Source organism: Patagioenas fasciata, chromosome 18 (assembly GCF_037038585.1).
Source record: "Patagioenas fasciata isolate bPatFas1 chromosome 18, bPatFas1.hap1, whole genome shotgun sequence".
Classification (NCBI taxonomy): Eukaryota; Metazoa; Chordata; class Aves; order Columbiformes; family Columbidae; genus Patagioenas; species Patagioenas fasciata.
Genome location: NC_092537.1, coordinates 5,599,287 through 5,626,487, shown reverse-complemented (window position 1 = coordinate 5,626,487; position 27,201 = coordinate 5,599,287). Strand labels below are relative to the sequence as shown.

The 27,201-nt window shown below is 45.6% G+C and overlaps 1 long non-coding RNA gene across 1 annotated transcript; it reads right to left on the bottom strand.

Annotated features, from left to right (window-relative positions):
* Positions 1–502: 502 nt before the first annotated feature.
* Positions 503–9,910, bottom strand: LOC136109672 (uncharacterized). The gene is made up of 3 exons (XR_010652530.2): positions 9,612–9,910; positions 9,238–9,433; positions 503–5,961 (listed from the first exon to the last, which is right to left on the bottom strand). It is a non-coding gene; the product is annotated as an uncharacterized lncRNA (long non-coding RNA).
* Positions 9,911–27,201: the final 17,291 nt, after the last annotated feature.

Below are 27,201 nucleotides of genomic sequence, written 5' to 3'. Positions count from 1 at the left end.
ACTGCCCCTACTCCTGGAGCGCCCAGCTGGTGTGACGGCAGGGCTGCCATGGGGGCTTATGGCGACACTGCGAGTGGGTGGGAAAGGATGCAGCAGCGTACGTAGAAATTTCACATCGCTAAGCTACACTCAGGTGCATTTAATTCTACCAAGAGGGGTTACTAAGGAAACAAGGAGCTGATTTCTGGGGTGGGGGGGGGTGAGAAAAAAAAGCAGAGGTTTTTAATGAGCAACAAAAGCTATACTTGTCCTTCAAGTTTGATGTGCTGGGAACTGCTCTTTGTAATCGAGGGGTGTCTGATTGTGAGCGCTGCCGTGGCTCTCTGGTCCCAGTCCTGTCCCCGTGGCGGTGGCAGGGTGCCGAGAACACGCACGAGCTCTGACTCACTCCTCCTGCTGGCAAAGGAAACAGGAGAATCCATCTGGGCTGGTTCCATCCTGAAAAACTTGCCATGTTTTGCAATTTGCGCTTTATTTTTCTCTCCCCCGACTGTACCGGGTTGGCTTTTCCCGAGGCTGGCATGGCTTTTTGTTGCAACAAGAAAAAACCCATCAAAATAAATGTTGCAGGAGAGTTAAACCTGAGATGTTCAAGGCCAAACAACAGCAGCTGCTGCGCGGGAAGTTCTGCAGAACTGCTCAGGTTTTTCCCACAGATTAAGACAACCCCAGATCTGCCCGTCAATGGAAACCAGTGATTTACTGTATCAGAAATACAACAGCACTTATCCTCAGAAACGCAGCAAGGTGATCAATTGCATCATGAGCATTAATAGTTATGTCAAGTACCTACTTCATAACATCAAAACAAAAAGGGTTTTAAGATATGGTATTACTCTATCAGGGGAAAACATACATTTTCAAAGTTAAGAAATCAGATCCAAATACCTAAAACATTTCAGAAAATGCTGTAAACATTGAATAGGAGCAATACTTCAAAAGCAATTATAATCTCCAACTAAAGTTCTCCAGTATAGAAGCAAAGAAAAAGATATATATATATATTTAATTGTATTTCCCGAATAGGATGTTTAGTTTGCGGGGATGTGACATAATTGTGTATCTTCCCACCATTCAGAAAGTATAATTCCCCAAACTATCACAGAAACACTTACCCATTAAAAATAAAAGTCTAAGCTTCCAAACCTGATACATTTTGCAGTATGATTAACTCGCTAGCACCCAGATTATTTAATTCAAGCAAAGAAAAATTTCCAAGAGAATGGTTCAGTTTATCTTAGCATATAATTTTTTCCTGTGAGCACAGAAAAATACAAATAACAGTTTATGTCGGCTTTGATAGATTTACAGAACTGTTAGATTACACCCAGACCATCCTGAAGACTCACTTCTATTAGGCTTTGCTATAAAGCAATTTAAAATGCATTCGAAATTAATTCCAGAAGAAAGGAAGCTGTTGTTGTCCTTCCACTTTAGCTCTTCTTGCTAACATTTGTGTGCAAATGGGGATGGGGGGAGGAAAGAGATGTTTGTAGGAACATATTTATTTTGCAGCAGAAAAGGGCAGCGTGGATATTTTTTGTAACTGTTTCTACATGAGAGGGTCTGTATTATCAGTGGTGGTGACAAATATTGCACATCGAGCTGTGATGGTTTCTAGTGATATAAAAGGTGTGTGAAACAGATCATGAAGGGATCAGTGCGTTTTCTATGGGAAATAACAGATTCTCCCCCAGCACTGAAATGTTGCTCCCATCAGACTGGGTACAATGGGCTGATCCAGAGCTTGAGTCTCCAAAAAGTCTCTGGGGCAGCTGCAACCCCACTCGCTCTCACAGGAGAATAAACTGTCTTTACACTACTATATTTATCCAAGGGGTTTCACTGCTTTAGGGCTCTGTTTCAGATATTAATACAGCATTTCCCAGGCGGGTCCCTGGGGGTGCGATGTGGTTCACAGCTCACTTCGGTATCCTATATATCGCTTTTCAGAAGCATTTTTAAACTACCTGAAATACAGTTGCTCGGTATTTCCAGCAGTCACAGTGCGACCTGGGATATCAGTATTTTGCAGTTTTTAATAAGAATGAGAAATCCCCAAAGTGAGGGTTGCACTGTGTAGTGATGTTGTTTTGTTCATGGTTTCTGGGTTTGGTTTTGTTGTGGTTTTTTATTTTTTAATTTTTTTTTAATGCTATGGTGCTGTTTGATAAATGTCACACGTGGGTCAGTGAGTATGGTCACAGATTCCCCTTCAGTAGATCATTATTTATCTTGGAGAAAAAAAAAAAGCGAAAATACTTTCCTAACTAACCCTGCGTGACACCCGAGCCTGGGCAGGTATCGCTTTGCTGAGCTCGGCTTTGGCACCGCCACAAAAACCCCGCTGGACCTGCCAGACCTCCCGGGTTCACGGGGTGGTCAGGACGAGCGAGCCGTGGAAATATCTTGGGGATGAGCCGGGATTCCCTCCCGGATCCCAAATAGCACAAGCGGTCTTGCTATTTAAAATGGCTTTGGAGTTGCAGAGCACAATACAAGGTTGTCACTTATAGAGAAATTGAGAGCCCTGTGAAGAAGAGTTTGTGCTTAAAACACAACCGGAGTTTGACCAGACCTGACCGATGCTTCTTAGCAGAAATAGGTACCACCAAAACTCAGCACAGCTTCGGTTTCAAACCGATGGTGATGCAAAGCTGCGAAATACCCATTTTTGAAACCTGCTGGTCCAAATAAATACTGAGTAAGCCAGGCTTTGCCTGAACGCTTTGGTTTCTTAAACAGACAGAGCACTAAAGCCCTGGCTGTGAAGAAACATTATCTGAGATGTGCGCTGTGCCCAGAGCATCTAATTAAAAAATATATTGATGTATTATTCCTTCAATGAGGAATCCTTGCTTAAATGAGGAAGGAGAATTTCTGCCCTTTTTCTTCCAACTTTTCAAAGATTTCTGGTTTTGGTTGTGTTGGTTTTGTTTTGTTTGGTTTGTTTTTTTTTTTTTAAGCCTTTAAATATTTACAACAAACTGCTCAGGAAGAAATTGTGTGTTATTCACTTTCATTGTTGTTCTGATGAAATATCGAAATCAAATTTGGAGGAAACCAACTGGTGGTAGACACTTCGAGGCGAGGAAAAATAAAACCACAAAAAAACCCAAAACAAAACACATCAGCTGCGCTAGCAATTGAGATTTATTCAGTCAATTATAGTTAACAGGAAATGCAAGTCTCCTAAAGAAATGTTTTCTTCTGGAGCTGCTGAGGAGCGCTGCGTGGATTATAAATGATAACGGGGCACGGTGCGTGCTCAGGTGGGTATTTGGCCGGGGGGTTGTTTTTGGGGTGCCCTTTTCCCTGGGTGTCTCGGGTCTGCACTCACAGCTGAGCAGCGCATTTGACGTTCAGACCCATGCAGGAACAGCCGCGTTTGCTGCTGTTTCGGGTCACTGAGTTTTTGCATCCAAGCTCCAAATCGGCCCAAGTTGACTTGAAACGCTGCCAGCCTGGCCTAAGATTTGCAAGTCTAAGTCTAACCAGGAAATCTCCTCTTGATGAAAGTCTGGGGACGAGGAAAGGGCACGATCTGTGTTTTATGTGCACTTCAATAATTTTATCTGCGGTGAATTTAGCATTCAAAGAACCAATAAAAAAAAGAGAACACTAAAAAGAAAAGGTTTGCAAACACAGTTTTACGTAAACTCTGTCTAAACTTTCCTGTTGTGTATTACAACATCTGAGAATGTCCAAACCCTATTTACCAAACCTTTTCCACACTGGTTAACACCGTTCCGCATGTCCCATCTCGGAGCAAACCACCCCGAGGGCACTGGAGCTGAGTCTAACTGAGCTGTGCTCATCTGGAGATGATTCCCTGCTGCCATGTGGGACAAGTCCCACATGGGGGGGGCATCACCCCCACCCTGTGCGGGGATGGGGGTCCAAAAAGACGCAGGTGCTTGGCTGGCACAGAGGGTGAATAGGGGAAGTCTTGGTTTGCAGAGAGCTGGTTCAGCAGGGCTGAGAAATGAAGGTCACAAGGGAAGGGGATCAGGGTTATTTATCTGCGGGCGCTCGCTGCTGAGAAAAGCAACACTTGGTCGTGGATCTGTCCCAGCCGCAGCCCCAGCGCACCTGGGGCAAACATACAGCCCTGGGCACATCGCTTACCGCAGGTTTCCTCCCATCCTCCTTCGCAAAACAACCTGTTTTGGGCCAGACTGAAGGGTAAATGTGTGAGGCCGAATCTGCCCGACCTGGCGGCGGCATTTGTGGCATGAGTTGGGGGGAAAATCCATCGCAAATCGGGTCCCTGCAGCTGGAGCCTCTTTTATCCATGTGCAAATGCTGAACTAGCACGAGTCAAAGTTCCTTTTTAAAGCGCACTGCTGGTTTGTGCAGCTTAATGACTTCCTCAGATTTTTGTAGTTATTTCCATTCTCTAAAGGCTCCTGGCTGTTTAATTTGAAAACACGCTCAGAAAATACCGCTAAGAACTTAAATGTTGATGAAAGACTCCTTGCTTAAGAGGATGGGGGTTTCAGAAGCACTTGGTCCTGATTCAGCAAAAGCACTTGATTATTTTCAGTTTAATTTTACAAAGTAGTTAAGCACATGCCTAAAGCTACGTATGTCCTTAAGTCCACCTCTGCTCAGCAAAGCATTTCAACACGTGCTTCGCTTTAACCAGCAACAAGGGATTTTTAGTATATGCTTAAACATTCCCCAAACCTGGAACTGGAGCAGTGCTGGTAGATGATTACCCTCCTCCCTTTCTAGAACTGCTCGATCTGTCGCACCACTGAAAATATTTTTAAAAATCCTTAAAATATCGTATTGCTGGTAAGAGCAAGGGCAGCTCCTCCCTGGTGGCACAGAGCGTCCCACACCGTCCTCTCCAGCGTGGGGCTGCAGGGACTGTTCCCAGGGACGGGAGGGGACGCTTTTCAAGTGAGTGAAGCTTTGTGGTTGCCCTGACTGTTGTCTTGCTCTATATTTAGATGTTGTCATAAATGCAGAGTGCAGGTCCCTGCCTGAAGCCCGTGGGTGTTGCTGAAATACAGATAATAAATGGCTCATGTGATTTGACCAGAGGCCACTTCACTGAGTATGTCTGAGCCCTATTCCCTTTGCTGGATGTGTCTGTTGTGGTGGTAATTTCAGCAACAACCTTTTCTGTTTTCAGGCTTCCAGCATGTTGGTGTGTTTAAGTCTAGACCTTGCTTGGGGAAAGCTCAGACTGGAGGTGTTCTGGGTAGAATTTGGCAGCTTGTCAGAATAGTCAGCAGTGATGGTCTGAAGCTGAGTCCAGCAAAACCAGGCAGGTCGGGATCAGTGGGGCTTCCCCTGAGATCACCTCTTCAGCTCTTGGGCATCTCCTGTGCTGAGTTTCTCTGAAATCTGTGAGATTGGCAGCACTCGGACTCTCAAATCAAATTATCCTGGAAAGCAGAAAGGCTCCAAGCCCTGGTGGAGCCAGAAATCGGGGTTTTCTGGGATTCAGCAACAGCCTTGAATCACAGCTTCCATAATCCAAACTTGGAAAATGTGCCATTTGAATGTCTGTTCCAGAGTTACACTGTGATGCAGCCATTCAATATCTGCCCCAGGCGTGGTAACAGTGGCCGGAAAGGGTGAAACCACCCTGTGTGTTTTCATCGAGTGCATCAGGCACCATGACCTATGGGAGCAGGCACTCATCTGCTGTGGGTAAATAAAGACTTCCCTTCTACATTTAAAATAAAAACAATCTCTTTAAGAGGACAGCACCCAGCACAAATGCACCAAGCACCCTCGGTGCCACAGCGTCGAGGTCACATGGAGTACGGATGAGCATCCTGGGCACCTGTGCCTGGAAACCAAAGGGCTGATGAAACACAACTGTTGTCGTGGTGCTTTGGGTTATTTCACTGGCGTTTTGGATAAAAGCTACATTTTCCAGTGTAAGAAGTCTCCTCATTTCCTCAAATAAAAGCAGCTGCTGATCACACAAAGGGCTGGGGACTGGGAAAGAAGAGTAAATGGATAAAAAGATCAGTGCAAGTATTCAGACGGAGATGCTCCAAGTGCCACAAGGAAGATCAGATCTATTCCCTAGGATGGGACAAAGCAATAGTCGAGATCCAAAGAGCTCCCAAGTTTTTTGGACTCAGGAACCTGCCCTGGTTGTTGGTAGATGTAGCTCCTGCCTCACCTGTCCAGTCCCCTCTTGTTTGCCTTGGCTGCACAGCAATATCAGTACAGACTCCCTGCTGGTTTTTGCCAAGGCATGGGGGACAGCTAACAAATCACTTCTCTTTTTCAGAATATATTCCTTCTCTGCAAAGCTCTTGGCTATTCCTATATTTTTGAAAAGTCTTTAAAGGAAAAAAAAAAAGTTGTTTGTGGTGCTAACGGTATGGAACGAGCTAAAGCTTTATGCAATTTTTAGCGCTCTTGGAACAGAGAGAATCAGAGGAACTGAAAATATATGCTTAATCGCCCCCAGGAAAGACTGCCATAATATTTTGGGTTGCATAAGCAAACTAAATTGGAAATCTGGAATCTATTCAAGACCTTTTGATCAGGGAGCTTTGCAAGTGCAGAAAAGTAAAAACACAGACAGATGGGGATTAGAGTTGAGCATCAGGAGAATAATTTCCTCTTTTAATTTCAGTTCCTCCAACATATAAAAAGCATTAACAATCCAGTTACGTAACGTGCGTCAGAACCCGGCTATACGGAGCAGTAATGCTTGGTGTAATTAAGCCATTACACAGCCTGTGTTTGCTGCATGGGGGCAGGAGTCGCTTTGCACAAGCAAATGAACCCACCCTCCCCTTCAAAAATCTGGGCAAATGTCCTGGCCAAAATTAGAACCAGTTATCGAGGCTAATAGGAGCTGCAGGGGGTTCAGGGAAAATTGAAGCCTGCTCCGAGATACTGCTGGGTTCACAAAATCCAATTGACAATCACTTGCAAACCCCAATCTACCCTATTTTTCTCTATCTTTGTTACTAAATCAGCTTCAGCGAGAGAAGGGAGATTAGGCTGAGGAGCAAGCAGAGATGTTTTTTGCTGATTGTTTGACATTGGGAATAATAGTCCATAATGTACTTTGTGTTATTCTAAGAGGAGGATCTCTGAGAGAAGGCTCTGCAACATTTCGAGCCTGGCAAGAGCCCCACAGATTGGAGGCTGCAGAGGCTGGCAGAACAGATTAGATTTCTGTTCTCGCCTGTTTTCCTCTGCTCGGAGGATATTTTTGCGTACGATGGCTGATGCAGAATGATACAAAAAAGCACTAAGGGGACAGTCTAAAAAGGGCCACTTACATTTCAGGATCAACTAACACAGCTTCTGAACAGGTTTTGAAGAGTCTCTGATACCCCGGAATATCCATATTAAGAACTATTTGCTTACTGGGATCAGCTCCCTTGGCTGCTGATGTTTGCAGATAAAAGCCACTTCTTCCAAGGGGCTGATTCTTTCTAAAGTGTTTGTTTGGTTTGGTTTGTGTTGTGTTGGGGTTTTGTTTGTTTGGTTTGTGTGTGTGGTGTTTGGTTGGATTCATTTATTTTTTTCTCCCCCAAGCAGATTTAACTGCAGTTCCTTTTGCTTGCATTTCACTCCTGTTACGTGAATTTAGGTGGGAGTAGGACTGAGATTTCACAGGCCGGTTCTGCTTTTCCTCATTTCAATTAATATTGCATATGGGAAGACATCTGGATTTTTGGCACTGCTCTATGATACTGCACACAGGCAGGAGCTCGGGGAAGTCTCTGCAGCAGGAGCAGCGCTGCCCTGGGCGTTCTCCTCCCGCCCTGAGAAATCCCAAATAGGGCAGGACAAACCCTTGGAGCTCTCCCATCGCTGTCCTCACCCCGCTCCTTCACGGGAGGGATGTGGCGAGGAAATCCCGACCTCCCAGCAAACCCGAAGCCGGGAACCTTTGCAGATTGGAGCTGCTCTGGGGCTGCTGGTTCGGGTGCTGTGCTCAGGTCGGGATTTGGGAACACACAGTCGCTTTCTACACTGAACGCTGAGCAAGCGCGGAGCCCAGCTGTTCATCAGACCTGGGGACTCTGGTTATTTTTGGAGCACGAGAAGACCACAACAAGAAGTTAGTCATGTGTGGGCGGTCCTCTCCAAGCTGATTTGCAACAGTAAATAAACAACAACAAGACAGAAGCCTTAAAAAACTCGTTTTTACACACAACTGGCACGTCATTTCCATTCAAATGGGTTATACCGTAGGTGCACATGAGATCATCGGCTGCTATTTAAGGAGGAAACCTCTACTTACATAAATGTCTGATTATGCAACTGTCATGGAAACCAGAGATGACAAAGATGTATTAGATGAGCTTGTCTATTCCCTCAGAGTGCCCGATTGTTCCTTGTGGTTTATTTTTTTGCTGAAGATTTTAAGAACCGATCAGTGGCGGCTGGACGCCCGGCTTGAGAAGAAATGATTTATAGTACGAGCTGAGCTGTCACTTTTCAAAAGGTGATTTGTTTTGGAAACTCAAGAATAGAAGCACTTAAAGTCACTGGTTGTATCCAACCATCTTCACACCAGCGCTTACTTCAGCTCTGTGCCTGTATTTTCAGAGTACCATGGCTTTCATTGCTTAAAATACATGGCAGAGTCTTAAAGGACATTTTTCTAGTGTTCTGACTGACCCTTCTTTAATTTTCATCCCCTAACTCTGTTGTCTTTCCAAATAATACTCCATTTGCTCTGGTTTTGCACCCTGCCAGCACGTCCCTTGTTCGCTGTTGTTGCTTAGCCAAGCTATACAAATTTAGCTCTTCTTAATCTTTCCTCCTAGGTCAGTCTTTCTAGCTGCGCTCATTTTTGCTGCTGCACAGGGAAATTGGTGGAGATTAGTATTTTAATCTTCTTTCCCTGTTTAAAGAAACCCCAGGAACTGTAGACATTGAATGGTTTTCCTGTGACTTTAAATTAAAACATTTTAAAATAGATATATTTATATATATATATTTCTCTCTTTCACCTCTAGTTCTTCTCTGTCATTTATTTATCTGCTCTTCTGTCTTGTTAGAAAATTACTTTAAAAAGAAAAATTAAACTTCAGTTTGGTTTCTTATCATGAACAGGGTAAAATTGTTATGGCACGACCTGCAGCTTAGTCTCACCCATGCTAATTCTGCAGAATTAACCTGAACTGTCTTTAAACTAACCCCTCTGGGTTGTTCATTTCCACCAGACTTGGGATTTGGGAGGATATGTAGTGGGATGAAGACTAAAATACTAACGCTGCCAGTAGTATTTACCCTCATTTGTGTACAGCGGTTCCTCTTCTCTTGTGTTTTCTGCTGGCTCACAGCGTGTTTGGTTGCTGCTGTTTTCCCTGAAGTTGGTCTCCTTGTTCTCTCTTAATCCCAGTGGTTGCTGAACTCTTTTGCTCCCTTCGGGTCCAATCCAGGTACTGATGGGTAACTGCAATATGCACCTTTTGGTTCCTAAGACCTGTTTAAGACAATGTTTAAACAGTTTTAAACAGTAAATATTTTTTATCTGTAGCTGGGCTCTGCCCAGGGTCATAAGGCAAATTAAATTCAGGCTCCATTAGATCCCAATAAGAAAGCAGAGCTGGGGCTTCTCCTCGGACAGGAGGTCCCAGACCCAACACGTCCCTGTTCGTTACCTGTCGGTGCCAACGGGAAACCTGCCACCGCTGCTGCAGAATACGGGGAAAAGCCGATATCTGATGAGCAGAACCTCAAAACACAAAAGGGCTTCGCACTGAATCATTGCATCAGGCTTACGAGCTAATTCTGGTCTCGCTGAAGTCATTTGAAACACTCTTTTAGCACGGGCAGGGTTCCCGCTGACAGTCCTCCAGCACCTCGCCTATCTCCCCGGGCAGCGCCGGGGCTATTTTAGCCCAGCCTGTCAGTTGAGCTGAATTGTTCCATTATGTGGTGACTGTGCAATGTGGAAAAGTGTTCAGCAGGGACCACTCTCTAAATGAGAGAAGAGTTATTGAGTCTCCAGGGCCAATTCAGTCATTGATTATTTTGTTATTATTATTATTTTTTATTTTATTTTATTTTTTCCTGAGGCAGCTGAGACAGGGAGCAATTACAGTGGTGATTTTTCTGCTATATGGATCTCAATTGACCATGCGGTGGAGGGACATGTGCTTATTCCACATAAAACCCCACTGCAGGGCAATGTTTTCCAGCCACTACTGAACCGAGACAGATTTGACCCTAGAGATGAAAATTCAGATTGTAAAGTCTCACCCTTCCATCAGCAAGAAGACAATGAAGTGTAGTGCTTATGGGATGATTTATAAGACCAAAGTGCTCCAATTGCTCATATTAAATCACAGCAGTTGGACCACATATAGGCAAACAGACTTTCTGGAGCAGATCAGATGAGTCCCAACCTCCTCTTCAAGTATTTAAAATAAGGCCTTAAAAGCAAGAACCTGTTTCATTGCACTTCTTAAAAGAACAAGATACCCCAGGGAGAACTCGCCTGGTCCCCTCCCGTTACCCCGCAGCAGATGCCCACGTTGCTGCTGTCCCCTCTTCCACCAATGGACACATTTCTGCAGGAATGATCCCTGAATTTCATCTGTAAGAGCCTTTGCGATCCTTCTAAATAATTTCAGCATGAGATATTGTTAGGAAGCTAAAAATCAAAGGCATGAGGACCAGCATGTATAATAAGATGGAAGAGGCTTTCAGCAAAATGAGAAGCACATTGAAGGATTTGGGAGTTTCTTCCTATACGAATTCCGAAAGGGGTCACGGGTTCGCAGCGCTGTGTGCTCAGCATAGGCAGTAATTACATCTCCTCTTTCTAAATTATGTTATCAAGAAACATCTATATTGTTTGCATGGGTCTAGATTACGCTCTGAGAATAGAATGTTCTCTGCATAAAGAGCGCGGCTGGAGTAAATCAATGAGGATGCACTCAGAAACATCAATTAAAGGTAATACAAGTCTTTAGCACAGTATCAGGAAGCTAGCAGAGTCTGAAATTCCTATTTTTCGTAGCCTGCCTTTCTCCCTAGGAAAGCGACAAAGCAGAACTACTCAGAAATTCATAAGGTTTAAAAATATCATACTTGTCTTCTCTCATCCTCTTCTTTACCCGGGTTTTTGCTTGGTGCCGTTTCCCAACGTAGTAGACGAACATAATGTTTTGCTTTGGGAGATCTCAGACTTCTGCTGGGTACAGGGGTTGCCCTTCTGCAAGTGTTGAATACGTTGGTTTTGGGGTATCTGCTTTGGGACACCTGCGGTCTGAATTCCTGCGATGCTGAGAGCCGGGCGCTGCTGTCAGCGGGAGCTGAGGTTTCCCAACCCTACTGAACATCAAGTCCCAGCCTCCTCCAGAGCAGCGCCTAGAAACTCCAGATTTTTCAAAGTTAACAGTTACCTCTGAATATAAAACAACAGCAAATCTACCACAGAAGTGAGAACAAAATCCAGACCTTCTCCCCTACTGGTAGGTACTACCTGGTGCTTGTTTGCAGCAGAGTGAGCGATCTGGCCACCTTCAGACACAATTAGTAAGGGAGGTGTACGTAAATGCATGTACATGTTCTCTGCTGGTCCCAGTGATTTCCTGTTGTTGAGGGAAAATGGGAAATCAATGTGAATCTTCCTTCAGCCTATTAATTCTGCGCCCCCTTCACAGACGTTAATTCAAATGCGAAACCTGAGCCGGGGTTTGAGCCTCCGCCTGTGCTCAAAGCGGTTCAAGCACAGGGTTCCTGTTCAGGCCCATTTGTTACCTACGTGACACTCATCCATCATCGTGATCGTAATGCTGAGAGGTGGAAAATTTTCCCCTAGCTGTTCGGAAGAAAAAAGCACCTTACATAGAATTTCTAAGCTTCTTCAGCTGAGCTAATTATTCAGGAAAAGGTATTTTTCATTGCAAGAAGCACAGGCGAGCAGATTCCATTCATAACTCAAATACCAAACAGCTTTAGCACCTTTGGTTTTAATGGCTTAGTTTATTAATATCAAGGTGGGTTTTTCAGTCTGTTTGGTTTTTATTTCTTGGTGGGTTTTTTTTGTTTATTTTTTTAATGCTTTTTCCCTTTGGGCAGAAAGCTGCTCCCTTTTCGTCACAGCCTCGATAATGAATTGCAGTGTACAAAGCTGGTCATACAATACGCAGCGGCGGCAGCGCAGAGCGAGAATCTTTGGGAAGAGTTTCCATAGAAACATTGACGTCCTCCTGGCGAGCAGGACACCGAGTTCCTTCAATGGGAGGTATGGGGTTTTAAAGGAGCAGCGAGGTGGCGGGAAGCCAATCCAGCAGAGCAATGACTCTGCATCTCCCAGCAGAATAGGGGGGTTGAGCTGGTGGGAGAGGAAAAATAAAATAATTCAAAAAAAAAAAAATAACCCAATTACCCTCGCATTATCAAAATGTCGGGTTTGATGGTTGCTGCTTGAACGGTGCTGTAGATAGCCTGGTAAATAATTAAACTGCTGACTGCAGAGTGCATGAGAGCCGGCAGCCAAAATCATAAATACTCAAGGCTGCGAAGTAGCAGCTTCTAAAATATCTTGTCGGATTTTTGTCAGGCTCCATCCCCAGAAGCCTTAAATTCAGCAGAAATCGGCATGACGCAGGCATAAACCTCGCGGGGATGAGCAAGGTTGCACCCCGGCGATGCGCACCCTCCCCTTCGCTGCTTCTCTTGGAATGAGACAAGTGTTTTGCTAATGTTCCAGCTCTGTGTTTTAAATAGCCTCGCGTCTACCCAGCTAAATAGTGGCAGAGCAGTCCTGTCTGGAAGAGGCTGTTTCTAGAAGGAAAACAGTCAGAGGAAATGTTTTTGCCAGAAATGTTGGAAATCGTACAAAACAAAAAGGGAGCGTGCAAAAAAATTCACCGCCGAGCGCTCCCCAGTGTTTTTGTTAAAGCTCACAAAACGCTTTGTTTTGGAGCAACCCACAGATAAGATTAATGAAGGTGACAATCGTCCCTTCTCGGATGGTGGGTGACCCTCCCCGAGGCCCCATCCCAGCCTGGGGACACCGGCTGGATCCTCCCCAGTGGCTGTGGGGGCTTTGGCTCCGGGTGCGGGAGCCAACATCGCTCAGCCTGCCCAAGCCAGCAGCCATCTGACCCAACCTGGTTGCTCTCAGCCTTCACAGCTGCCTCCAGCTCTTTGAGTCCGAGCTGGATATCTCCATCATGGTTCAGACAACTCTCTGGTGCTGCAGTCTGACACATCTCAATTAGGGTCTTACGTGTGCCACCCTCTCAAACACTTGAGCATCTTCCCGTGGCAAGTTGCACGGTGAGGAGCGCCTAGTACGGCGCTTCCTCTATTCCTCTCCAGCGCTGATATTGTAGGGATGACTTGTTATTTACCCAGCAAATCCCCCTGGTATGTGGTTTTCTTTGTGAAGGCGAGCTGGCGGGGGGCTGTGCTCCACCAGGACAATGTGAGATCCAAGGCAGCTTTGCTTCCTGCAGGAGCGAGCACCATGATCTTGAACCAGCCCCGTCCCGTCTGCAAGGCAGCTTGTGTTACTCAGAAGTATCTTGCAGTTTTGCATACTTCTGGGTTTTTTTGTGTGCCACAGCCTAAAATCTCTCCAGGTTGATTACCAAAAAATACAAAGCATCCCCAACTCCATCACAGGTACTCTGCACCTTTCATGGTCTGCTCCAAATAGTCTTCAATTAGGCACCGAAGGCAAACGACTCTTGTGTGGATGCTGACTTTAATCACTTGTCCTTCACAATGCTCAGAAAATGTGGTTATTTATATAATGCTGTTATTATAATACAGAAAAGTCTATGCTGAAAGTTATTTCAAATCTACATGATTATGGTGCTACTTGAAGTTTATAATTTTATATCAAAGACATCCACTTACTCATTGGGCTCCCAGTAGGACATTTGATACGGGATTTGGAATTGATCTATCTGTAGAATGTTTGCGTGGAGATTATTTCGGTTAAACCTGTTCTGCAAGGTTTTCTGTAGACACAGAAAGACAGAAAAATCAGCAAGCCAGGCGTTCTCAAAGAAGTGTCTTGAGTTTTAGGGACTCATTCAGCTTGTTTCAAAGGATGATGGCAGGAATTACTTTCAAGGGAAGAGAGGGTAAAAAAGATCTCCATGTTCCTGAGCAGATCCTAGTTCTTTTCATCCATTAGTATCAAAGTGTTTTGCTGCAGAATAGAAAATACTTTATCCTGTTTTGTAGATGCAAGGACCAGCTTAGAATAAGAGACACTTTAGTTGAGCACTTCATTCTTACAACTTAGGTGAATTTGAAGGTTCATTATTACTCCTCAGTTAATATCACTTTAGAAGGTGTTCAGCTAGCAGGGCGATGAGCTCGGTTTAAATCCCCAGGTAGGCTGGGTTTGCGTGCAGCAGGAAGGGCAGAGGACGAACCTGCCCCACACCCACCACGATAAGGCAGGTGGGGCTGAGGACAACACCTGGCCCTGCACCCCAAGACCTAATGCACACACACAAAAAGAGAGCCTCGTTATACTGATTTGGGAAGAAACACAGTTAAAATGGGGGAACGCACTGGCTTGACGGTCATTGCAGCCTCCAAGCACTTTGATGTGGTATTTCTGCAAGAGCGAGCAGTAAGTGAAATGATCTACTTGACCAATATTAAACTGGCGCACTATAATGGTCCTGAATTTCTTCTGAATCAGATCTTACGACAGCATCTCCTATGCCAAAGGTGCTTTCTCTTCCAGTTTATCTGCAGAACCGCGATGCTGGCTGTGCACTATTTATTGGTGCTTTTAACCGCGGCAAAGGCCCCGTGCAAGCTGCTTACGAGGCCCTGGCTGAGCAAACCCTCTTTACAGACACTTAATTGAGAAGCTGCACTTAAGTCTTATGAAACCTGACGGGCCCTGATCGCCCCATTTGGTGCAGTATGGAACTAGGAGGCAAACTCTTTATCAACCAAAAATTCCCATCAAGGGCAAATTTACCTGCAAGCTGCAGCGAGGAGGGGCTGTAAAACCACCAGCAAAACCACACACCGCGATGCCTCGGTGAATCCAAACAGGTTCATACTTCGTGGAGAGATGCTACAAATGTTTCTGTGTATTGCTTAAAACTTGCATTTAACTTAATAAGTGACAAGAGAGACAATTCCCTTTCCATGTATCTTGTAGTACAGAGCTGTCACGCAGATTATAGATGTTTAGATGAAGCATTTGTAACCTGCGCACTCGCTGAATCGGGAAAGTCTTTGCACCTGAGCCTACGTGGTTGTTCCCTTTAGGTGGAGTTCCTGGCAAACTGCAGGGATGGGGAAGTGCAGCCAGCAAACCCTGTGCAAACCCACAGCACCCCTGCTCCCGCCGCTGGACCAGAGCCTGTGCAAACAGCAGGGAAATTGCGTTCTCTGCGATCCCTCGTCTGAGCTTTCCTTCCAGCAGATCCTGCTCCTTCCTCACATCAGCTCCTCTGCTGAATCTGGGACGCGGGAGACGCTCAATTCTGCCTTCTGGGCTCCCGACCATCAGATCTGTAAGGTTTTTGGGATACGACAGTAATCCCAAGCTGCTTGTGTTAAAGGGTGTGCTATCAGAGAAGCCTTTCCAAAGGGCTCCTCAGTCTTTGAGCAGTTTTTGTATTAGCAGAAAACAACGTATTTCTTTCAATGATGACACAAAATCCCACATTATCGTTCAAAATGGTGGTAGGTTTCTGTTCCTCAGATGTGATAAAAACCCACTGCAGTGGCCATTTTGAACACCTAAATTTTCCATAAGCAGCTGAAATTTCCAGAGCAAGGAGGCTGTTGTTTCAAACGCGGTGCTGCAGATCGAGAGCGGGTAACTCAGAATGACAAAAAGGGACAATATACTTTGTTAAAGACTGGAATTTGATACCAAAAATTAAGCATGGCCATAACAATTACAGCCATCTAGTGGGCAAAAGTTTTTTTAAAAATAAACATATTATTATTATGGATATTCAATTTAAACAGTAAAATGCCTGTAAATGAAAGAGGTCTAGCAAACAACCCCCCCTTTTTTTTAAACTATTCTTCAGGAATACATAAAATCTTAGATATTTTCCTTCTTACATTGTCCTCTGGAAATATCAGGAAAATTAGGTCTTAGCTGGTGCTGCTGTTTTAATGAAGGACTTGCTGAGAATCCCTGATGAGTCTTATTGCTCACGCTTCAGCTGAAGGGACGGGACTGATCTTATTTTAGCAGAGATTTCCTTTCTCCAAATGGTTCATTAAATTTTAAAGTCAGCTGTATGACAACATGAGCTTTAAGTTAAGTAGATGGCAACAAATCAACAGGCTTGCCAGAGTGATTAAGGATCTCTTTCTTCAGATGCTTTGTACATATTATTTTGGCTCTCGATGGCATCCATCATTTCAGGATCTCCTCAGGCTTCACGAGGTATTTCATGTTCTATAGGATTTCTTCTGACTTTCTGCTGAAAAAGCAAACTGGAAAGTATGTTTTTCATCTAAATCTTTGCATATCAAAAGGAAGAAAAAGTACATCCCTTTCTTTATCTTACTTTTATACGGAGCATATGGGCTGAAACGATCAATTTCAGATCTGAATTCCAAATACTCCAAAGCATTTTGATTCAGCCCATAACAAAATCTGTGCTGGGATTTCACAACAATGCTTTTTAATCCACTTCGGAGGAGGAAAAAGATTCTCGGTGAGAGGGTACACAGAGAGTACACTCCGGCACAAGTTTTTGGGTTGCTGGTTGTTTTGTTTAAAACTTAGTCATCTGTATTCAAGATTTTAAAAGCATATTTACAGAACAAACAAACCTTCTCAGAACAATCCCCGCAAGCTTTTGATTGCATGCCTTGGAGTGGAAGAACAAGCTATAGGATATTTTTTTTTAACCTTATGACAAGAAATAACTGGCTGTGAATTTTGGAAATCCTCTTTGGCATGTGTTCAAGCCGGTATTCATGCAAACCGCCCCATGCCCATCTCCTGACTCATCCCGAACGGCAGTTTCTGCCACTCATCCCATCCGCCCCTTGCCGAGGAAGAAAACAAATCAGCTCCTCCCTTCCTTCCTGCGAGCCCCCGTGCTCGACCTGCTGCTGAGCGCGAGCATCTTCTCTGTGCCCAAGTATCTAATTTGGGGGCTGATCTTGTGCCTGCAGGTCTCCAAGGGGAGTTTCGCGCTGCGTAATTCACGTCGACTCCCAGGGCACGGAGCAGCACACGGAGCAGCACACGGAGCAGCACACAGTGTGTCCTTCTCAAAGCCCCCGTTTCACATTCGCAACCCGAGAAACTCTTTGCAGCAAGTCTGTAAAACTCTCTTTGCACCTCTGGCGCAAATCTTTTTGAAGATGACTCCATGTCAAATATAGCCTTATGTTGCTTCTAAATCCTATATATATTTATAGGACTCAGTGATCCTAATAGTTCCCTTCCAACTCTAGATATTCTATGATATATAGAATTTATATATTATTTACATAGTGTATAAATATCCAAGTAACCATTATCCAGACGCAGATGATGCTTGCACAGGAAAATGCTGTTTAAATGCCACCATCCTACAGAATCTTGTGTTTTGGATTAAATCTCGCCCCACACTCGTTTGTGCCAGTTGCAGGAGGGTTTTCCCTTGTCCTGCAGGTGCGGGGTGAGGAGTGATGGGCAGAGGCTCAGCTGCTCTAGCTGTGAATTTCTTGACCTCTGACAGTTTGGTTTTGTTTTAATCACAGCCTTTTCTATGCAGTATAACACGCCATATAAAACCTCTGATAAATACAGAGCTGGATTTGTGATGCAGTTGCTGGTATTTCATTAACCTTTATCTTGACAAGTGGAAATAACACGCTGTGATTCAGGGTAAATTTTTCACTTGCAGAGAAAAATGGTGCCAGAAGAACGCGAATGGGCTGGAAATTAATAAATACAAATCTTGATAGCAAAAATCAACTCCCAGCTAGAATTGGCCCCTTGTGCATGTTTTGGACGTGTTGCGTTGTTGTGATGATGCTCTGCAGGGCGCAACAAAGCCCGCGGTGACCATGGCCAGCACTGGGGACAGGGGTGGCCTCTATCCAGGCTCCCTGGGCTGTTTCTTCCACCCAGATGAAGGCACAGGCCTCAAGGATTGTCCACCCCACCTTGGGCTGTGGTATCTCCACCTCGTGTTGGGTCTACAGCCCCGTGGTCCCTCGCGGCTCAGCTGCAAAGTGCTTCTTGCTCTGCAAAAAGGCAGCTTGCACTCCATCCCAGTGATGTGGGTATGCAACTGCTGACCCACTGAAACCCCAGGGAAATCCATTTCTAGGAGGGTCCAAGCTAAACAGAGCCTTTCTTAGCATGCAGACTTGTCGGTGGCCAGCAGAGTCCCCAGAGGAGACGACAGAGCTGGTGAGTAATAGGGATAACTGATGTTTTCCCAAGTCGAAACCAGCCTGACTCACCACTATTTTGTTTCTTTTATTGTTATTTGTATTGCTCTGATGCCAGGCAGCAGATCTCAGTTATTGAGCCCAGGGTTTTATCACCATATAGCAGGAGAATGTGCCCTCTGATATGATTCCAAACTAAATCAGTAGGAGGGGAAAAAGCAAAGCCACTTGCTCAGGGCTGAAAACCCCCAATGCTCTGCTCCTAAGCACCTTCACTCACGGTGGCATATTTTCCAGATGGCCTTGCCTCGCTCTAAGCTTAGGTTTATAAATAGTCAATACCATCTAGTTTTCCAAATAAGAGATCTGCTTAGAGCGCGTGTTCCTGGATATTCACGCTCTGGGGAGCACTCGCTGTTGGGAGGGACTGCTCATGACAGCCGCTTTCTACCAAGATGCTGGTCTGAGGCTACAGCAGAGCAAAACATGCCACCAGAAAATGAGCAGGAGGAGGCAGGTAGCCCACAGCTATGGCAGAGGCCGCCCCTGCCCCACATGCTCTGGCCATGCCGTCCTCCAGCAAGTGGCACAACCCTGTACAACCAGCTCCTGCTCCTCTTCTAGGTGAAGTCAGGATCTATTCCTGGAGATGGCTGCCATGGAAAATGTCTCTCTGGAGCTGGTATCTGCCAGGGATAATGTCTCTCTCAAGCCAGTATCTAGCACAGGATAAGATTCCTGCTGTCCGTGATACCCATCAGGCTCTCGAGGCTCTCATGACATGCTGGGTGTTGCTGGTGCAGGGGACAGTCATACCCACCATCATATCTGCAAAGCAGAAGATGCACGTCTATCCCTTGAAAGTCATGAACCTTATCCCGAAGAGTTTAATAAAATATAAGGGCCTGGATCTGGTAACGTCAATAGAAGCAGTTTTATTCCCAGATCCAGAGAGGAAAGTACAAACGAAGAGAACCTAGATATTGAAGAGACAAAAGCTGGCTGGGAGATCAATGCAGAAAAGCTCTGCGAAAGGTCTGGGGTTTAATGAGAGATGAGTAAGATGGGACTTGGCAAAGATAAGAGCGATTAGGTACAGCAGCAAGGAACATGAGATGCAGATAGTGAGAGGAGACAGAGAACAGCTGGACGAGGAGGCTGGGAGGAAAACAGGTAGAGGGGAATAAATTTTGGCTTGTGTGTAGCAGTGACACGGCTCCAGCTGCTGCAGGGCCTGGCCAAGCGCTGGGAAAAGCCCGATGGTTTTGAGGAACCACGTGGAAAGCAAAGCTGCTGGGGCACAGCAGTGGCTGTGAGCCTGAAGGACACGGGTGTCCCCCGCGGTGGTTCAGCAGGCGCTGTTGTAACTTCTGCCTGAAACTCCCCGGGACCTCCAAGCATCCGCTGAGAACAACTCTAAGAGGGGACGCTGAAATAAGCCTGTGCCAAGTGCCACCTCTGTGACAACGGGCCAGAGTCACCAAAGGTGCCGGTGAAGCTCCAGTGACCCACATCCACCGAGGACAGGGTCTCCAGACCAGCCCTGGTGCCATCGCCACCGCACGGCAGGCAGGAGGGTGACAGGTTGTTCAAACCAACCTCAGCTTGGGAACACATGCCTGGTATTCTTGTCAGCGGTGTCTCTTGAAATAAATCATCAGCTGTTCTGGAGAACCGTGCCTGCATATTAGGACAATTATTGCTTTCTTCCAGCCTCGGCTGTGTAAAAATGTATTGCGTCTCTTTATGAGAAATTCTCATCTCCTTCTGTCAGTCATCTTGTCTCAGCGGGGAAAAAAATTCCCAAGCCCTGTCATATCAGAAAATGAGAAAATTATCAATATCTAAAGTGTATGTGAAAAATACGAGCTCTTTCTCCATTTGGGAGAATGGATCTTGGTTGTAAAGTCTTATAAATGTTAGCAGCTTCTCAGACATTCAAAAATGTTAATGATCCCAAGGCACTAAAATAGCTTGCCTTAGAGTTTTCCATATTAAAGATACTGTCTTGCCCTCTGCAGCCATCTAGAAGACTCTATCATAAATGAATGGTGCTATACATCACCTTACGCATTCAGAAAGCAGAGTCAGGATTAGTATATTCACGCAGACACAACAGGCTCTGATGATTGCCCGCCTATCTGGAGTTGGGATCGAGCTTTGGTGCTTGTGATCAGCTTAATAAATACTATCAGCTTCCTCCCACCACGCACAGGAGTAGGAAAAAAATCTGTCAATAGTTGTAGCTTTGAGTAGGAACCCTTGAGTAAAGTGAATCTCTCTACTTCAGATTGCCGCTGGTCTCGTTATGCTGCTTTGGGGTGAAAGGAGGGACTGGGGAGGTGATACAGCTGAGATGCAGAGGGGTCCCTGCCACCCCAGGAATGACCCCCCTGTCACAGGGGTTTCTGAACCAGTCCTGGCATCCTCTTTCCCCAGAAAAGCAGCAGCTGACCCTGCCCGCTGTCCTTCCAGGGGGAAGGTGGGTGCTTGGGTACGTGGGCTCAGCCTCCTGTCCTCTGCTAGAGCCCTGCACAGATCCCCGTGCTGTCCGGGGGCTTGCGCTGTTGCTGCTTTCAAAACATTTGATTTTGGGGGCAGGTCCCCATGGGAAACCTGGGAGCAGCCTCTTCCCTCCCCCGGGCTGTCCAGGCCCCAGCAGACCTCATCTTTGCTTGCACACATCCCCTGTCCCACAACCTGGGACCCACAACTGTGCCCCTCCAGATGCATCAGCACAGCCTGAAGCAGCTAAAGGTGCCACAAGACCAGAGGTCTGAATCACATCCCCAGCCATGCAGCAGAGTGGTTTAATTCAGGTCTAAACCTTACTAATGCCACCTGGAATCAGAGGTTTGGCACCCGTGAAGTTGGGTGGCTTGAGGCGTGAGCGGAGGAACGTGGAGGAACTTGCTGCTTCTACAGCACTCCTGTGGTAGGACTCGCAATTAGATTTGAATTTGTTCTGCTTTTTTCCTTTTCAAGTATCTGTCCATTTCGCCTTTATGAGCCACCAATTGTTTTATTTCCCCATCAGATTAGTTTGTTCCTCTCACTGGAGCTTTGGGCTTTTGCAGTTGGATAGGACCCAGGAGACCTGAGCATCAGGACTGAAGATGGAGTACAGCACAAAAAAGGCAGCTGATGCTCAGTAGACACCACAAACCACTTAAAACGTCTTTTGTTTATTAGCTATTGTTCAGTTAAATATAGTACCTGTAGCCTGAACAATAGGCAGTGGCAGAGTACGTGCTCATGGGCTGTTACCGAGTGCTGAGGTGAGGTGAGTGCAGCAAATTTGCCTAGAAAACCCTCATAACACCATCATAACCAGTCCATTAGCAGAGCTACTGAGGAGACTACATAAATGATGTTTATTGCATTTCTGCGAGCCCACAGTGGGGAAGTTTATTTCAACAATTTCATGCACAGAAAAGCGGAGCTCGGCAGGGCTTTGGGCTCCGGAGCCACGGGATGGTGGATGGAGCTGTGGGAGTGATGCTCCAGGAGAGGGCCAGGAGGTTATTTCTGGGATGCTTGAGCTGGAAACAAGGGTTCTGCTGCCCTGCTCACAGCTCAATCCTCCCCGACCTGCTGGGGCCCCAGCCCCCTCCCTGCTGGATGTTGTGTTGTGCCTGCGCTGCCATTTGGCTGCAAATGGACAAGAAACGGGGCATTTCTAGACGTTTAAGCAAGCCCTTGCTTGAAGCTTTGTGGTGGGACTCCAAAGGGAGTTACTCTGCATGAATCAGTCTGGAGCTTTTTGGGATGCTCCAAGTGATTGATTCATTGATTTCCTTAGTTCTGAAGCTGAATTGAGTTTTGTGATCTAATTAGCCTTCCTTTCCCAAACAAATAGGATGGCTTTGAAAAATCGCCCATACTTTTACACACCCGACATCTGGATTTGGTAAAAATTCTAAAGCTTCTAACATGCTACTTGTGGTGTGGAGGAAGGGAGCGTGATATTTAGTAGATGGTCCTTGCCCTCGCTTTTGAGAAAAAAACTCAAAACCATCAACTCTGCTGCTGGCAATTGAAAAAGCAGTTAGGCTGAACTCTCTTTTAAGTGAACAAACACTTACGGATCTATTTATACCTGCCCTGAAGCAGACTACTGTAGGTGGAAATGCTGTAATTATTTCCTTTCCTTGCTTTCCACTGTCCTACAAAGATCTCCTGCAGCAGCTTGTTAACAAGTTACCACTGTACATGGTGAAATTAAAACCAAGCCCATATTAACGGCCAAATGGATTTGACTAAAATTTCCTAAAACTAGCTGTACAAAGGTGAGCCAAGCTTGAGGGCTGCTCAGAGACAGCTTTTGTTGCTTAGCCCCATCTATCTAAGAAGGCTGAGAATTACAAATGATGAGCATGGCTGGCAGTTGAGGGGGGACAAGGACCTGATCAGTCGTGAGGGGGAGATGCAACAACATAATTTTCCCTGTGTTCCTTTTTCCATCAGTGCACGTTTTCAGTTCAATTCCCCTCCTCAAGAGTCCCTCTCCTTTGTTATCTTCCTACTTTTCTCCCTCCCTTGGTTTCTCTCTCGGAGCAGATGATCTCCTCCGCTCACCACCCAGGTTAACTCTAGTTTCAGTATTAAAGATCATTTCAGCTGCAAATAGCTCTTACTGAGTCCATGTTACAAGCCAGGAGTCAGCAGATCAGATCTCCAGCTGCCTCTCAGATGGCGTGTTGGGGTTTATCTGTGTTCCAGCACCCCCAGTCCCGTGGCAACAAGCCATTCTGCTTCAGCACAGTTCAGGGGGGTTGTAGACTCGATTACAGCTGATTATGGGTCAGGTGGGAGAAGATGATGAAACAGCAAAAAAAAATCATTAACATTCAGCAGGCGGCCTGTTCTGTAAAGGGATTTTAAATGTTTGTGGGATTTTTTTTTTAAGTGACCATAATTTTTTGGCACTCTATGTTGCTACAGATTATTAGGAAATGGTTAGTGGTAATATTTACTATTGCCTTCTGGGGTACTGAGTCCAAATCACTCAGTTATGAAAATAAGCTCTATACTGTTGAGAAGTATGAAATGTTGCCCTTCAGTTCCAAGAGAGAAGCAACGATGCTTCTCGAACATGAGGATGGATGTGCCACAAATCCCGCTGCCCTGAACTTCTGCCTCTCTTGCAGCACAAGGGAACGGCACCTGCAAACAGGGAACGGACAGCAGCGGCCTGAGCGGTGCTAGATGTGCCCAGTATTTCAGTGACCCCCTAAACGCATAAGAGCACCTTTGCTTTGGGAAGATTATGCATATATGGCAGCCTCGGGGAGGGAAGGAGCAATGAATTGGCCATGGGGAGGGCTAGAATGAGCCCCTAAGTTGAGAGCCCCTGTAGAGATTTCAAAATCCTCACCACGCTTAAAAAGTAAATAGACTGTCTTGATAGCAGGAGTTGCAAAAAAGGCAGCAATTCAATGAAGTTTTACTGCAATATATTTTGGAAGATCTGCCAGATGGCTGGCAGCAAGACTTCTAAACTCTGACTTTTTTTCCGAGCCAGGCACATTATCATCCATCAGACAGTCACTTTGGACTGACATTGCAGAGCGTGGCTGTCTCCTCTGCCTTCGCCTTGCTCCTGTTTATTTCTAGCTGATTTATTTATATCTGGAACTGATACAAGTGGCACGATTTCTTTGTTTCATTAAAAGATTCCTTGATCTAAACTTTAAAAGATTTGTCTTCAGAGAGATCAAAGTCAAGCAAGCGTATGTCTGGCATCCCTGAGTTTTTCTGATGTTCCAGTCTTCAGGTAAATCTGGAAAAGACATTTTGTTGCAGAGTAGTAAACTGGAGTGACCAGGTTAAAGCAGATCATTGAATTATTGGGTAGTAATACGCACCTATCGCCCAGGCTTCTTCATTATTATTTTCCAAGAGGTGAAGCAATGTTGACAGAGCTCGCACTGTCAAATGCAAGTCAAGGTAAAAGCCAGGGCCAACTGCAAGCGTGGAAAATTACATCCCACTGCCCAGCAACTCACAGTCGAGCAAGTACAATACGATTTGCACAGCTGAGCGGCGGCATTGTCAGGGTGCTGACCTGGGAGCCAGGCACTTCTCAGCCCCGTCTGGCACGACCTGTTGCTGACTCCTGGGAAAGCCGCGTACAGCCAGTTCTCTAAAAGAGGCTGTTAATTCTGGATACCTCATTTATTAATTTTGGGGTGTGGCTCTCCAGGTCCCCTGGTTGCTAGACCAGTGATGGCAGCTGTGACCAGGACAGAGCTGTCTCATTCCTTCCTATTGCTGCAGGAACAGTGGAAGCCGTTTCTTCCCAGTTTAGCCCAATTATTCCAAGAATTAGCAGGTCTCGAGCACACATTTCAAGCCTCACTGCCTGTTACTTGCCACTGCCATTGAAAGGACAGGGTGTTTGTGCGTGATTCAAAGATGTAAAGCTCTATAGAATTGCTGAGTGTTGTTGTGGATGGAGTATGTCCTGGATATGAATCATCTTGCTCTTTCTGACCTACTGTCCTAATTGAGAGTCATTTATTCTTTAGATGCTCGTCACTGTCTGGGCTGTACCTTTTTGCAATGAAGCAGCAGCCTGGAGCTGTAGGTATTTGCCCTGCTCCCTCATTACATGACAAATTAGAGGAGATTTAGTAAACTGTCATGCTGAATCACAGATCCTCCCCAAACGTGACCCCAAATCTCTGTCCCTGTGTTTTGCTGTTTCCCGTGGCTGGGTCAGGCCAGGACGTGGCTTTCCCGTTGGCTATGTGAATTTTACTGCTGTGCACGTTCCAGTAAAATCAAAGCCCTTAGAAAAGGGATTCTGTGGAAGCTTTTTTCTGTCAGTGCCTTTACATTCATTAGTTCTAGGTTCGAGCATAAGCCTTGGGGCAGGATCAGCGCTGTTGCTCCTGTTTGATTAGGCGGGTGCTACCGCTCCTTCAGAAACCTCCGTCACCTCGCGGATCAGCAACAAGAGATGCTTCAGCCTTGATTCTCCAGTTTGCTTAAGAAGTGTGCTCTTCCCTGACCATCTTGTATGGTCTTCTATTTATTAAAGGGCGGACTGACTGCCTGCTCCGAGACTCCCACGGTGACAGCCTGCCTGGTCACATCCCTTTGAAGAATTTCTATCCGAGCTCTTATCTCCACTGCAGAATGAGCTCAGCCTTTCATCCCAGGGTTCCCTTCCTCCCCACTCAGCCCACGCTACCCCCAGCAGCCAAACTGTAAATGCAGCCAAGCGACCCCCTGGTCACTGTAGATGAAAAGTTTAAATGCTTGAGCCCCTCGCACAACTTTTGCGATGCCAATGTCGGGCACGTTGCTCTGTGTCGCAGATCCCCTGGTGCCTCCCTCGAGCCTTGCTCTTCCCTGTCATCCAGGTGCTCCCCTGATTCAACTGAATCATGGACATCAATACTTCCGCTGTCCCCGTTTGGATGTCACTTGGACTGGCTGGTGTCAAAATAGGAATATTGAGCTCGAATATCTGTTTTTTCCCCCTTTGAAAACATATTTCATGTGATATAAGTGAGATCGGTCAAATGCAGCCTGGGCTGGGAATGGCAAACAACCCCAACCCATCTGGGGAAGCCATGGGTATGCTCATGTATTTTGCTGCCACCTTTGAAGGATTCAGCCTTTTTAACTCAGAATGTGTTGCTTTCTTCACCATTCAAGATTCCTCTTTTTCTTTCATTATGCCTTTTAAATGTGCCTGTAATTTGCAAAGGGACATTGTTTGTGCAAATCAACTAGAAGAGATCAGATCCTTCACTCTGGACGGATTCTAACCTGGCTCTAGATCAGCTCTGAATTTCACATTCACTCCTCTGTACCAAATTTATGGTGGGTTTTTACAATCAATTTCTTTTCTTTTATCTTGGAGGTTCATTTGTCTCTGGAAACACATTCCAACCGAGTTTCTCTTTGCTCTGTGGAAGGAAGAGATGCCGATCCAACTTGGAAGAGAACTTCTAGGTAACAGACAGGCAGTCTCCTGGTGTGAAGGACCAATTGCATTGTTATCTCTTTGTAGCTGGAGATAAATGAGATTTATCCTCTTTAAGGCAAGGCAGGTGTGATTTGTTACTAGACAATAAAAGTTATAATTCCTGGTAAGGAAGAAAGTTGGGCCAGTGCTTCTGGAGGAGCGAAGCCTGACGAGCGTGACGAAGTTACTCTTCATTTCTGAGTTATTACCTAATATGAAACCAGTCCTACGTCTAAAGGAAGCACATTTTCGCCTCTTCCCTACCCCATTTTCAGCAGCTACTAATGCAATACTTCAGGAAGAAGGGGGATGTTCAGAGCTAGCTGGAAACTAAACCAAGTTCTGCCACTTCCACGACTGGCTCCGCTCCCAGATCCTCCAGCTCAGGGTTGGCATCTTCTGCAAATCCCTGTGGGTGGGATTGCTGGTAAATAATTGCAGTTATCCCAACTATTTAGGTCATGGCCCTTCTTCCGCTGATTCTTTTTACTACCTGAGTGACAGAGTCAGGACTGAGATTACCCAAAGGCACAAGTGCTGGTTTGTCTTAGTGCCACGGTCAGCTAAATTTGAGCTCTCTGCCCAGTATCTGTGGCTCAGTTCACCTCAGGTCTCTGGCATCGCTTCTTCAAATTGCCCTTCTTCCACTCCATTTGAAAAAATGAAAATTGTTCTGTTTCCAGTTACATCTCCAAATGGAGCTTTGTGATATGAAGCCATTTTCAAGAAAAAACCAAAACAAAACACTTCCACTTACGATACTTGGGGCTGTGTTTGCCTGCTCGTGTTTGAAGGCGCTTTTATTAAAAGAGTCTGCTATGAACAGTGCCATGTATGTAAAACGATGCAGCCTCGGATTTGACTGAAGTGAAATTGTGAGAATTTATGGAAAAGCATTTGGTGAGAAAACA